The sequence below is a fragment of the Gossypium raimondii genome, chromosome 9, assembly GCF_025698545.1.
Source record: "Gossypium raimondii isolate GPD5lz chromosome 9, ASM2569854v1, whole genome shotgun sequence".
Lineage (NCBI taxonomy): Eukaryota > Viridiplantae > Streptophyta > Magnoliopsida > Malvales > Malvaceae > Gossypium > Gossypium raimondii.
Window position 1 is genome coordinate 5,933,286 of NC_068573.1, and position 12,609 is coordinate 5,945,894.

Here is a 12,609-nt window from a genome sequence, read left to right on the forward strand (position 1 = left end):
AACTTTCTGAAGACCATTTTGAGTTGGACACGTGCTTAGGAGATCTACAGCGCTCTGTCGATGCCCCAAGATGTCGCCTATCCTTTCTTGTTGATTCAAGCATAACAAGATCACCACATGCCCCAATATGATCAAAATTTGAATCACTTTGATCGCCTCATGCCCATTTTGAACAAATATTTGAGCCGCCCTTTTTGGGTTTTCAACTCAAATCCCCTTTGGCCTAAGACGCCCTTTCCGGGTTTTCCCCTTAGCCTCTCCATTTTTTTCTTGTTCTTTTTCATTCTGAATTTTTCATCTAGATTTCTCTTTTTTCATTCTTCTTTCTTTTTCTCATTTTCATTTTGATCTTGATTTTGATTTTTTCTTCTTTCTTCTTTTTGTTTTTTTTATTTTAATTTTTGATTTTTTTATTTTCATTTTGACTTTGATTTTGATTTTTCTTTTTCTTCCCTTTTTTGATTTGAGCCTTTTGGGGCGCAACTTCGACAGAAAAATTTGGATATTCCTCTTTAATTAGGATGGACCAAACAACAACTTGAAGAGATGAAAATTCAACTTCAAATGGGCAAAGTTATGCTGACTCCACGGGAAAGACATTGCCCCGACAAAGAATTACATCGTTCATACTATAAATTTCTAACATCGTGCTGTTGTGCAGATTTCATTATCGGCGTTTAACCCGGGGCATATCCTGGTATGATCATATGAAGACATCTTTGAACCTTAAAGGTCACTCAATAAGGTGTTGCTTCGTCTTTGCGGTCAGGTTAATTCTAATCTTCACCAAGTCCACAATTCCTTGTGAGGTAGGATCTGTCTATCCTCTTATTCTACCATCCTTAACAAGTTCGGAGATAAGCTACGATCTATGTCATCCTTAACAAGTTCGGAAATAAACACATGCCTCGCTCAAGAGAAAAATCTGAGTCTGTAACAGTGTCACTCATGTCATTGATATCTGGGGACTCATAATAAGTACCAAAGAAAGTATAAATTTATGAATAATTATTTATACAATATGATTATGAATGAATGACGTGGAAGAAAATCTAAAAGAATGAAATAATCAGAAATAATTATTTAAAAAGAATGAAAGAATATTGTCTCAAAAAGGAATGCAAAGATGTATTTTATTAGAATAATGACGTTCAGACATTAGCCTATTTCACAAAGGAATTTCTATCGCTTTAGGCTAAAAACAACAAAAATGTTCTGAACATTACTCTAAACAAGCCCTGATAACTATAAGAATTTCTTCCACAAGCTAATTGCTTAAAACACTCCAGATTTATAACGGCAGGTATCTAACAAGGTCCCTTTTCCTTTATGTCTTCATGTATGGCATGGATGTGAACGCTTCCCAACATTTCTTCATACATCACATTCATCCCGTTGTCAATATGATTGGATAGATGGCTTTTTGCACTAGATGAGTCACCCAACTTGACAATACCTTTGTTGATGAATTTTTCGACTAGCTTCTTGAAGGCAATGCAATTCTCTATTGAATGCCCCGTAATTCCCGCATGGTAGTCGCATTGTGCTTTCGCGTCGTACCATCTGGGGTACGGAGGCTGTGGAGGTTTTAAGTAATAAGGAGCAACAGCATGCGCATCGAACAAGCTTTGATACAGCTCCTTATATGACATCGGAATTGGTGTGAACTGGAGCTTCTCAGTACCTGGTTTCACTCCAGATTCTTGCTTTAAAGGGCTCTGATGGCTGGTGGTCTCCGTCTTTGGCCTGCCCACAGTGATTGGTTTTGAGTGGCCCTTGTTATATCCGCCTACATTATCCCTTTTATTCCCCTTCTTCCTTGGGGACTTTATAGTATCTAGGTACTCTACCCTCATCTGCTTTATTTCAGTCGGGCTATCGAGAGCAACAGGAAAATTGTTCCTCACATTGGACCTTGAGTCTGTCAAGTAACCCACTGGTGTTGCTATACCAGTCTGATACTGTTGTGATCTGATAGTAAAGAGTTCCACGTGTGGACGCCCATCCGGCTGGACTTGGACACTTGTCAGAGTATAATCTAGAGAATGGTCAAGATCCTTATTATGAACCCCAAAGTGGACCACTGGGTCCTTCCTTTTTTCTAACTCTCCAGCTGGCAGTCGGTTGAACTGACTCATCAAGGTTCTTTGTAATTCTAGCATCTGATCCTTCATCTCCTGTTGAAATTCAGTCAATTGCTCCCGCATCTGAATCTGCATTTGCTCTAATTTTTCCAACCTTCGTTCCATTTCTCTAGTCTTTGCTTGGGTATCGTAAGGGTATTTGGTTGGTTGGTTTTCCAGGTTAGCTGAAATAAATTTACTCATTTAGACTCTTTCAATGGATTTTAATGCATGTCATGCAATGTAATGCAAATGCATGAAATGAATGCCTAAAGAGACGTTGATTCTGATTCAATTACATTTAGGAAACTTTTCTAGAAAGCAAATTCCCTTACATAAAATGGATACATGTACGACCTCACCCTCATATTCTAAGAAACAACATCGGTCTTTTCCTTCATCCGCATATTTGAGGTAATCTCGCCAATAGATGCCATTGCTAGCTCATTTTCTTGATCTTGGTCGCGATCCATCATATGCCCATCTTCATAAGGCTCGTCAGCATCTTTAAGGGGTTGGAAGGTTGAAAGCTCTTAGACAATTGCCTTAAATCCTCAGGCTACGAAGCAGGGTCACGAACTCTTTCATCGCCATTCTTGTGTTTCTCAGAATATATTTGGGAAGTCGTATTATTTTCCACTTTATCAAGGAATCCGTATTCCATGACAAGCTTTCTAATTTAGTAATCGGACTTGAATCAATATCTCTTTCCTAAGATGCAAATGCAATGTAATGCAATCATAATCAAAATACAACAAGAGGGGTTAGAACAAAACATAAGCAAGCACGGAAAACAAAAAGTACCTAATCAAGTAAATACTAGGGATTTGGAGTGGCTCTACCTAGGTTAAGTTCCTAAGTCCACTATATGAGGGTCGGTTCTAAAGATAAGGTACCCGAACCTGCAGATTCCTCAATCTTCACCCATTATAGGCTCATACAAACCGAGTTCGGTTCAGGGGAATACATTTCCCTATGGCTGCACGGAGATGAAAATCTCACGAAGACATAGGTACGGATGTATCCCGAAAGTGATCCACTATCCTGCACGGAGGTGAAAACCTCACGAAGGACTAGCTTCTCACTCCCACTTAAAAAGGTGTAACCAACGGTCATGCAATGCAATGCAGAAAGATATAAAAATTTACAATACAAAACATGATGAAAACTATAACTCAAAACAAATGAAATGTAATGAGAGGATCGTATATTTAAATCACATTTTCAACTTTCGACAAAAAGAGAAGAGATAATCAACTCGTGGCTTGACTCTCTTATTTAAAGTCCCCAGTGGAGTCGCCAAGCTGTTGACACCATTTTTTGGATGGAAAACAGGGTCGACTTGGGTTTTTGAAAATGAAAACGAAAATGGGAGTCGCCACCAATCCTTTTTGATAAGGTGTGATCGGGTCATCTTGAAAAGTGGTTGTTTTTATTAAATGATTTGATTTTATTAAAACAACAAGTTTGGTCCACGAAATTCAGAAAAATGAGTTCGGGAGTCGGTTACGCACGAGGAAGGATTAGCACCCTCGATACGCCCAAAATTGGTACCTAGTTGATTACTTAATGTCTTAGTGTCGAAAAATTGAAAACTTTAATGAAGTTAAAAATACGATCCTAAAAAAAACTCGGATGATATGGATTGAAATTCAAGAGGATATTTGGCTATTCCGCTAAATGAGAAAAATCGACACCCAGCACCTTAGGGCACGTTTTCTCGAATTTCCCAAATGCAAAACATTGCCTTATTTCAAAAAATTTTTAAAAGGATATTTAGCCATTTGGTTGAACGAGAAAAATCGACACCCAGCACCTCAGGGCACGTTCTCTCGAATTTCCCAAACGCAAAACATTGCCTTATTTGAAAAGTTTTAAAAGGATATTAAGCCATTTGGTTGAATGAGAAAAATCGACACTCAGCACCTTAGGGCATGTTTCCTCGAATTTCCAAACGCAAAACATTGCCTTATTTTAAAATTTTTGAAAGGATATTTAGCTATTTGGTTGAACGAGAAAAATCGACACCCAGCACCTTAGGGCACGTTTTCTCGAATTTTCAAACGCTAAATATTGCCTCAATTAGAAATATTTTCTCTTTTTTTTTGAAATATGATATTTATATGCTTGATGGAATAATAAACATGATTATATAAATAAAATGAACAAAACGAATAATAAATCAATCATGCATATACTATAGCAAATAAACAAATAAATAAACTAAAGCATAAAATAAACATATAAATAAGTACATAAATGAACATAAAAATAAAGGAAAATATATATGAAAATTATAAAATATAAAAAATGTATGTACATATGAGTATTTTAAAATTATTAAGTAAAATACATATATATAAGTATGTATACATATATTCATGAGAAAAAAAAGGTATATAGATATACGTACATAAGTATGCATATATATAAAAAGTATTTATATATATATTACATAAATTATATATGAAATATATATAAGCACTTATAAAATAATAATATAATAATATAATATAACATGGCACATATATTTAAAGATTACATAAGTAAATATAAATGGAAATATAATGATAATAATAATAATAATAATAATAATAATAATAATAATAATAATAATAATAATGGTAACATTAAAATAATAAAGTTAACAAAAATTGACTAAATAATAAAAGATGCTAAAAAAGGGATTAAATCGAAATGAAATAAAAAATATAAGGCCAATTCGAAATAAAGGAAAACGAAAAGGATCCAATTGCGACGCGCGTAAAAAGGGAAGGACCGAAACAACAAATAAACCCAAAGTTCTAAAATGCAGCGCCTCAATGGACTAAAATGAAACAAAAGTAAAATCTTAGGGCTAAATCAAAATAAAAGAAAACAACAAAATAGGACCAAATTGTAATGCGCTGAAAAATAAGAGGGACTGTGCGTGTAAATAATCCCCTTTAAGAAAACACGCGGATCCTCCCCTCTGGGTCGGGTCACCGCGCGGGTCAAGGGGTGCCTTAAACGCCGCCGTTTCATAACTCCTATTTAAAACAATTTTTTTTAAATTTCATTCTTTCACTGCTTAAAAAAATCAAAAAAAAAAAGAAGAGAAGAAACCCCTCAACCCCCATTTTCCCTTGGCCGAACGGGCCACCGTCGATCCCGCCATGCGCGGTGGTCGGAGGCACCTGACGGTTGTTTTTTAAAAACCGTTTCAAGGGACCGATTAAAGGCCGAATCTTCATAGCCTTGGGACCGTGGAGCAAAACCTCGAACGTCACTTTTCTGGTCCGATTTCAGAGACCCGAAGACGGACTCCGGCGACGGCGCAAGCGAAGCGACTCAGGTACCGTTTCTTTTTCTTTTTTACTGTTTCTTTGTTTGTTGATGTAGAAAAAAATGAAAACAAAAAAAAAGCAAATTTGAAAGAGGAGAATCGCAAATCACCTTCAAATTTTGTTGTTTTTATTTCTTTTTGCTAATATCTATTTCTTTAGTTACAAAAGATCGGAAGCCAAGAGCTTCAAAATACATTTTCTTCGGCTTTTATAGCCGAATGCTACTGCTTTTGTTGTCTTGTTTGCTACTGTTTCTTGCTTGTTTCTTTCTTTGCAGGTAATGGCGCAAGTGGGACGATGGGACAGTGGCGGTGGAGTTGGAGTTGGTGCGGATGGGACGTCCGGCGACGGCGACAGAAGCCCTAAAGTCAGCAGATACGGCGCCTAGGTTTCAATCTCTGAAACCCTAGGCAGATTTTTTTGGGGAGAATTGGGCCTAGGCATTGGGCCTCACCTTTGGGCTGCTGAGTTAAATTTGTTGGGCTGTATTTGGTTTAATTGAGTTGGGTAGGTTTAGGTGGGGTATTTTGGGTTGTATTGGGTAGAGGGTTTTGCTGGTATGGGCCCGGGTCAAATTTTGGGTAGTGGGATTGGGGCAAATTTGGGCTGTACAATGATGGTTCCAGTGACATATCTTGTAAGCCCGTAGCCATTGACGATGAGCATCACTTGATGTTGCCACTGGACGAAGGTGTCCTCTTAGAGCTTGACTGTGTCATGCCAAGGAAACAAATGCACGACTTGGTAGGCACCATCTCCATCAGAAAAACATGGCGACGATGAGTGGTTGACTCGAGCTGGATTCTGGTAAGACACGTCTTCATTCGTGGAGCTTTTTGGATGAATAGTAGTCATTGAGCATAATAGACAACAACGGAGATCAATTTTCTTTCTTTTACCCAATCAAGACCCAAAAACAGCTCTGATATCATGAAAAGATCTCACAAACAAGCACAAAAAAACTAGAAATAATTTGCTCTGATTTCTCATTGATAAATTGAAAAAATAGCTTGATTACTTCTGATACAATAGAATGTATTTATACACATATAAAGAGATGATAATCTGTTGCTAACAATATAACAAAACCATCAACAATATAATTGACTATTGTTCATCTAATTCTAATATATGATGATTTGTGTTGGTTGAGGATATCCTGTGATATGGATTAAGGTGCTTGTAAGGGTATTGGGTTTTGTTAATTGGGGGTTGTTCAGGGATCTTGTTGAGGTGCTCCTTCTTAGAGTCTTCTTTTGTATTTAGCCAATGTTGCTTATATTTAGCAATATAATCATTGTGCTGATTCAACCTTAATTCAGTTGGAACCTTCGGTATTACAAAGATTAAAAGGATGTAAGTTTGAATATTTTTAAAAATATATTTTATTCAATTTAAGAGTTGAAAAGGATTATGAGTAGATTTAGAGATTATATAAAAAAATCAATATAATAATTACTCTCAACGTAGACGTAACCTTTTGCATCTATTCAATAATTTATCCTAACTTTTGACATACATGTTTAATTGGGTACAAAAAAGAATAATAAGGGAAGACTGGAAATCACCACTGTCATGCCGTTCTCTATACTTTATAGTCTTACTCTTACATTTAGCCACAAATTTTGTTGACAAAATTAGCGATATGAATGGAGTTTTCCTATCATTGTCACTTTGTAGTCCCACTCATCCACATCTTTCATGACAAAATTTTCCCATTGAATCCCTTTTGGAAAGAGGTGGAGATTTTAATTTACTTTGTTTTACTTCAACATTTTCCAAATTAAGTTTCAACATGGATTGATTCGAAATATGGATTAGCGTGTACACCAGATGTAAAAATAAAATTTCATCTTCTCTTTCAAATTGTCCACTTTTATTTTAATTATAATTTTTTACGTTGTAGTGTATTTGAAATATTGTTTATTATATCAATTATAAAAATAACATATAATAAATTATTAAATTTATGCAATACCTACTAAATTACAATAAAAATTAGTTCAAATTGTGAATAAAAGAAATTTTAAATAGGAAAATATATTAATTTAATAGTATTAAATACACTCCAACTATTTATCATGTATTGTCATTTTTTCCGAGTTAGTATCCAATTAATTTATGAAGTCAATTCAATCAACTATATTATCAATATTTACAAACATTAATGTGGATGAAATAATTTGTGTTTTAACATTAAAATATATAAAAGTATTAAAATAAAGCTTTGATTAAAATGGTAAATAAAATATTTTATGAATGCTAGTGGTACATGTTCAAATCTTAACAATTGTAATATTTTTATGGATACATTCTTATTGTATATGAATACTAACTCGATAATTATGCGGTAACCAAAAACATAATTTAATTTTATTGAATATATTACCTTGTAATACCGAATTTTGCCCCGGGCACAAATAAATAAACACCAAAAATTAAAAAAAAAAACAATAAGCGTCCAGTCCATTTACAATAAAAATAAACCCAAACCTAATTCAGTCCAAATTACAAGGCCCAATTACAATTAACCCCATCCCAATAAACAAAACCCAAATACCTAGCCCAGTAACCCTAAACAGTTTCGGCAGTAACCATAACAGCACCCTCAGCCGCCACTCTTCCGTCTACCCTCCACGTTACCACCGTATGGCCTCCGTACCTGCAAGCAAATAGCAATACGACAACAACGAAAAAAGAAAAAAAACAAAAGAATAGTTTGTAATATTCGGCTATATAAAGCCGAAAAAACAGTGATGTAAAGGTCTTTTTTTTTTACGGAGATTCAATACAAAAATTAGAAAATTTCAAAAAAGTATATAGAGATTAGAAGGTAGTTTATTTTTTTTCTCTGTTATTTTTTTCTTTGTTTACATTTTGTTTTTTAGAAATAAACACAGAAAAGTTTTTTAAAAAAAAGATTGAACCCTACCTTTTTTAGTGCTTGCACCGCCATGGGAGGCTGAGGTTCGTCGTTTCTGATGAAAAATGATGTTTTTAGACCAAGGGAGTCGAAAGGCCCAAAAAATGCCCCTTTTCCATTTTTTGGCCACCGTGAACGGCGGCACTGTCACCGGCGACTGGCTGCCGCCATGGTGGTCTGGCGCTGGAGCCATGGCCGAATTTTGAAAGAGGGGAGGGTTTGAGATTGTTTTCTGACTTTTTTTTTAAGAAAAAGAGGAGAAATGAAATTTTTCAAAAATTTTTTTGGTTTTATAGAAGGTTGAACCGGCGCTGTTTTGAGCCTTAATTCCAGTGGCCAAAACGACACCATTTTGGTCTTAGCTCCCCTGAACCTACGTGTTGACCCGACCTAGGGGGAGGATCCGTGTGTTTTGCTTCGACGGGCTATTTACGTGCGTGGTCCTTCTATTTTTGCAATGGTTTGCAATTTGATCCTTTTTCTTTCTTTTCTTTTTCTTTTAAATTAGCCACGTAATTTTATTTTCGTTTCATTTTGGTCCTGCGTTAAACGCAGCGTTTAGGAAGCCTGGATTAATTTTCCTATTGGTCCTTCAACATTTTTTTGCGTATCTATTTAGTCATTTTATTTGAAGTCTATTAATCTTTTATTTTTAATTTATGCTTAAAACTTTACATTATCTTGCAAATTAATATTTTGTTTTTTTAAACTTCATTTATTTATATTACCTCTTCCAAAATTATCATACATACTTTTATTTATTTATTTATTTTCATCTTAAAAAAATCAATTATGTATACTTATAGCAAATTATTCTATTTATTTCAAATTGTATGTATCATTTGTATTATATTGTTTATTCATATATATATATTAATATATTATTGGTTTTAATTCTAGTTTTATATTAAATTTCGTCTATATATTATTTATTTCAAGCTATATGTTGTTTGTTTTCTAAAATTATTCTTATTTATTCTATACTTTTCTATAATATATATATATATATATATATATATCTCGTTTTAAATGTCTTTATATATATATCTTATGTTTTATATTGACACGATATGAGTTGAATCATGTATATATAATTTTAAATAATTTTATAAATGATTTATTTAAAGTTGTTCTATATATGTATATTATTTTATTTTGAATCAATTTGTATACTAGTTTTTTTTTAAAGTTATTTTATATTCTTTAAATTGCCTTGATAATATCCATTTTAAACTTTCTTTTGTATTGTTTGCTTGATATTGTTTTCTAGTATTTTAGATTTTCCCATTACTCATCTCATTTTGTTATTAATATATATGTTAAGATAACATGTTATATGATTATTGCTATTATGTGTATTGAATTTTTTAACTTGTATTTATTGATTATTTGATGTTCATTAGTATACATTTTGTTCATAAATTATCACTTTACTTTGTACATTATTATTCCATTGCGTTTTATTCGCTTAAAAGGTTACGTTTAATATCATTTAAGTGTCGAAATCATTTTATTCAAAAGCTTTCAAGATAACGCAATACTTGGTATTTGGGATCTTCGAGAAGATTGAGCCCTAACTTATTGGGTTCTAATTTTCCTCGCTGAATCTAAGTAATTGAGTATCCTTTTTTAATCAAAACATATAAATAAAAAGCTAATTCTCGGGAATTCGATACGTCTTGTCCTCTCGAGATGAGGATTTTTTAAAATAAAGACAATATTCTATGTTTGGAATTTGAGAAATTGTGTCCTAACTTACTAGGCTTTGATTTTCATCTGACTTAAACAATTGGATATCCTTTTTAAACTTCACTGTATAAGTTTTAAAAATCAAAAGACAAGCTCATTTTCGAGGATGTGAAACATCACATCCTAACTCATTGGGTGTGACATTCTATCTCCCGAAATAAGAGGGTCTTACCGTGCAACTTGATTTATACAAGTGTCCGGTTAAATAAAAGGATCGTATTTTAAAATCTTTGCAAATTTTCGATATTAACACTAATTAATCAACAAGGTACCAATTTTGGATGTATCGAGGGTGCTAATACTTCCTCGTGTGTAATCGACTCCTGAACCAGTTTTCTGGATTTTGTAAACAAAAAATTATCGTTTTAGTAAATTTAAACTTTTATTAAAATGACTAAATTATGAGGTGATCCGATCACACCTAAATAAAAAGGATTGGTGGCGACTCCGTTTTTGTTTTTCAAAATCCAAATCGATTTTTTTTTACAAAAAAATGGTTTCAACATACCAAATACAAGTTGATTGGTTAGCTTTGTGCATCAACTTGTCTTCCATCTTTTTAAAGAGTGAATTGGAGAGTCTAATTGATGTTCTTCCTCAAACAAAGCGACTTTGATATAAAAGTAATATTTTTTTTTGATTTTTAATATAGAGTAAAACCTAAAAAATAAACACAACTCGAATCTAAGTCACACTTAGGACAATGAACACCCTTAATCACAATACTATTCTATTTGACTAATATCATTCCATGCAATTCCTAATTAATTACATAATTCATTGTGTGATATTTACAGCCAATGTAAATATTAATTTTATCACAAAATAATTTCATAAAAGTGCAATTATTGGGACATTAATTACCCTTTTGTTATTACAAACAACTCTAATTTTCCAAACGTGTTTAATATATAATATAAATATATAGATTACAACATAATATAAATGGATAAATCTGAATTTTGATTTAATGTGTCATATTGTATAAATGAAATTTAATTTGTTGCAATTATATATGCGAAACTCTAATTGTGGTTCAAATGTATACTTGAAACTTTAATTTTGATTTAATTATATACATTTAAAGAAATAAATATATCAATTTATTTTTATATGGGGTAAATATAATTATTTATGCATGCAATATATAAATATAAAATGATGTGATATCAATAATTATGTTAATAATTTATAAGAGTTGGATCAAATCAAAATTTTATGCACAAAACTACATAAAATCAAAATTCATGTATGCAATTACACATTAAATCATAATTCATATATAGTTTTGAGATTTATCCCATCCCATTCCTCGCATCCCACTGCGGTTTTATTCTTTTAAGAATAAAAATAGCTATTATAATAAAAAACTTAATATATCTATCTATTTATTTATATTATATATTAAGTGATTAATTGAATCGGTATCATGTCACCTACCAACCGTATCTCAAGTCAATTAGTAAATTACTAAATATCCATCATTTTGTAACTACAATTTTTTTTATATTTTATATAAAATCTAGAAAAATATACACATTATTGGATTTGGACCCAAGGCTCCATAGATTTTAATATTTTAATTTAATCATTTTAACCAAAACCTCATTTATATTTTATATTTTATAAATATATTTGTTACATAACTATTTTCACTCATATCATGGGTTATGCCATAATCTAATATTGTATTTATATTATATATTACATCATAATTTTTTATTTTGTTAATTACACCATAATTTCTTATGTTCTTTTTGATAGTATAAATTGTAGTTACATAACCACAACTTTTGTAAAGTAGAGGACTAACTGAAAATTGTATCTTTTTATTTTACCATTATCATTCCATGCAACTTTCGTAATTAATTACATAATTGTTTGAGAGATATATGCAGCAGATGTAAATATCAATTTTGACATTCTTTTTCAAGTTACCATCTTTTATTTGTTCATTTTATAGCTAATGAGAACTGTATTTTACATCAGAGAGTGATGTCTATATCTTTTGGGTGGTTCTACTTGAGATATTGATAGGCCGGAGATCCATGGACAAAACCCAACCAAATGGGGAGCATAACCTGGTGGAATGGGCTCGTCCTTTTCTTAGAGAGAGATGGAGATTTTATCGACTTATAAATCCTCGCCTTGAAGGATGCTTCTCAATAATCGAAAGTTAGACCTATGATGAGTAAAGTTGTTGAGACAAAAATAACAAACTTGGAACCATAATAATGACATTTAGATCATGCCTCACTTCGCTATTTCTTTCTCGATTTACAGTTGGGGATGAAGGGCAATCACTACACCAAAACAGGCCTTTAGCGGCGCTTTTTTAGGCCTTTAGCGGCGCTATTTAGCGCCGTAGATACTTTTAGCGGCGCTTTGGAAAGCGCCGCAACAGATGCCGCTAATGAATGCCCCGCTAACTTTAGCGGTGTTTTCGGAAATAAACGCCGCTAAAGGTGTTGGTCTTTAGCGGCGCTTC